The sequence below is a fragment of the Otolemur garnettii genome, unplaced genomic scaffold, assembly GCF_000181295.1.
Source record: "Otolemur garnettii isolate 467f Iridium unplaced genomic scaffold, OtoGar3 scaffold00141, whole genome shotgun sequence".
NCBI lineage: Eukaryota > Metazoa > Chordata > Mammalia > Primates > Galagidae > Otolemur > Otolemur garnettii.
Window position 1 is genome coordinate 2,708,973 of NW_003852536.1, and position 2,883 is coordinate 2,711,855.

The 2,883-nt window shown below is 43.7% G+C and overlaps 1 protein-coding gene across 1 annotated transcript in view; it reads right to left on the minus strand.

The window, feature by feature from the left end:
• The window catches only part of EFCAB2 (EF-hand calcium binding domain 2), an 86,976-nt gene that overhangs the window by 34,421 nt on the left and 49,672 nt on the right, over positions 1-2,883 (minus strand). The gene's annotated exons all lie outside the window — the stretch shown is intronic.

A 2,883-nucleotide genomic window follows, 5' to 3' on the forward strand; every position in this document is an offset into this window, starting at 1 on the left:
CCACAATGCCCGGCTATTTTTTGGTTGCAGCCACCATTGTTGTTTGGTGGGCCAGGGCTGGGGATTCAAACCCGCCACCTTAGGTGTATGTGGCTGGCACCTTAGCCGCTTGAGCCACAGGCGCTGAGCCTCATATAACATCTTTAAAATATGCAGACACATTTCATTTCTCTTGTCAAAGTAGACATCTTCCATTGATAAGTTCATACTAAACTCCAAAAGTCTTTATGGGTAAGTGTAAGAATTTGTTTCTGCACCTGTGCCATATATGGAGTAGTGGATATGAGAGTAAAATTATTTCAGGACAAATGAGTCACAATAAGGTGGCCCAGTGGTGTAATCATCATTTAATAATACACAGCATTTGGACCACTTAAAATGTTTGACTCCTGAAGACCGGTGGTTCTTGGCAACCGGGCATTCAGTGGTTGTAGTATCACGTTCCTGACACGAGGTGGAGCCAGTGCCCTTGAGCTAGACTAGAGCTAGGCTGAGCGTCTTCAGTTTAAGGGCAGTGTAAGGTCAAAAATATCCCAAAGTAAATATCTGCTTCAGGACATTTGATGCAATTCTAAGAAACAAAAGAACAGGCAAAACATCTTACTTCCTCTGTGAAATAGCTGATATTATTCTAAGTATGAGAAAACATTTAAAGTAAGTGAAAAATCTAAACAAAGAAGGATTTAAAAATGATTTTTATTCATTTAACAAATACTTGAACACTACTATGTGCCAGGTACCAGTTCAAGTATGGTAGAGAATAAAATAAAGACTTTGACCTTTTGGAGGGCATTTTTCACACATTAGCCTTATTTTGCAAAGCCATTAAATGAAGCCAAAATAATGACAATTCTCTCTATTTAGCTGAACTACAATTCAAAAAAAGTGTCTTTTAGGCCGGGGCAGGGCTCACACCTATAATCATAGCACTCTGGGAGGCTGAAGCTGGTGGACTGCCTGAGCTCATGGGTTTGAGACCAATCTGAGCAACAGAGAGATCTCATTTCTAAAAATAGCCAAGTGTTGTGGGAGGTACCTTAGTCCCACCTACTTGGGAGGCTGAGGCAAGAGGATTGCTTGAGTCCAAGAGTTTGAGGTTGTTGTGAGCTATTATGCCACAATACTCTACTAAGGGTGACAAAGTGAGAGTCTGTGTCAAAAAAAAAAAAAAAAGTATCTTTTCTCAAGGTCCCTCTAATCCAATGAAGATCATTTTTCCACTGCTAACATATGCTTCTGGTTCTAACTTGTTGCAACATTATTTCTTAGATAGCCCTATGTGCTAGAGTTTACACCCCTCTAATGACCTCAGGGTCTCGTGATTTCACAGAAAAAAATCTCTGTAAGTGTGCTGAGGTGGCTTACACCTGTAATCCTAGTACTCTGGGAGGTCAAGGGGGTGGACTGCTTCAGCTTAGGAGTTCAAGACCAACCTGAACAAGAGCAAGACCCCATCTCTACTAAAAATAGAAAAACTAGGTGTGCATCATGGTGGGAGCCTGTAGTGTCAGCTAGTCAGGAGGCTGAGGCAAGAGGACTGCTGGAGCCCAGGCGTGTGAGGTTGCTGTGAGCTATGCTGATGCCACGGCATCTACCCAAGGTGACAGAGAGAGCCTGTCTCAAAAGAAAAACAAAAAACAAGCTCTATAAAACACTGGCTATTATACAGAGTGATATAATAAATAAATTTAGTGATGTGGTCACTTTTAAACCACGTTGCCCTAGGCACTGCCCCATGGCACGCTGATTACTGTTAATTGGACAAAGTCCCTGGCTCTTAATATGGAACTTACAGTCAGGAGGGGAAAAGCACAAATGTAAATAAAGAGGAGCTAATTTTAGACGGCAGTCATGAGTGCCATGAAGAAATCATCCCCACCATCATCATTTTCATAACTACATTAGAAGCTGCTGCAATGAAATACCACAGACTGGGTGGCTCACACAGCCAAACCTGCTTCTCACAGTTCTGAGGCTGGAAGTCACCATCAAGGTAGCAGGATGTTTGGTTTCTTCTGAGGCTCTCTCCTGACCTAGCAGAGGGCCGCCTTTTCCCTGTGACCTCACGGTCGCTCTTCTGCATGTTAGCATTCCCGGTGTCTATGTGTCCAAACTGCCTCTTCTTAGGAGGCCAACAGTCAGATTGCACTGGGACCCACCCTCACAGCCTCATTTTAACCTAGTCACCTCTTTAAAGACCCAATAAGGTCACAGTCTGAGGTAAAGGGACTGAGACTTGAAAAAACATGAATGGGCATGGGAACAACACAATTCTCCCCCTCACAGTAACAAGAATGACAATAACGCCTTATGCCTTACCACCACCAAGCTGGTCTGGCCACCGTCCCTTCCTGCCTTGGACCACTACTTAGCATCATGCTGTCATTCTGTTTCTGAGCTTCCGGTCACCTCAGCCGTGACACCCATTCCCATAACTCCCTGAACAAATCTGTTTTTTTTTATTGTAGGGAATTCATTGAGGGCACAAGATGTGTCACAACTGAGACAAATCTTTTTAATGAAAACCATACCTTATAACTCTCCCACTTAAAATGTTCCAGTGGCTTCCCGTTGCACTGATAATAGAAACTCCTTTTTGTGGCCTTGTAATGCTCTATATAATTTGGGCCCTGCCAACTTTTTCCACTTGACCTTACCCCACTAACTGCATCCCAGCTACACTATCCTCTTTGCTTTCCTCCAAAATGCTAACCCTCGGCCCTTTCATAAGACCTTTATATTTGCTCTTCTCTGCTTCTTCACATGGCTGCCTCCTTCTAATCTTAAAAGATCCCAAGCTTGGGTGGTGGCCCCATATACTGAGGGTGGCGGGTTCGAACCCAGCCCCAGCCAAACTGCAACAAAAAAACAGCCAGGGCTCAG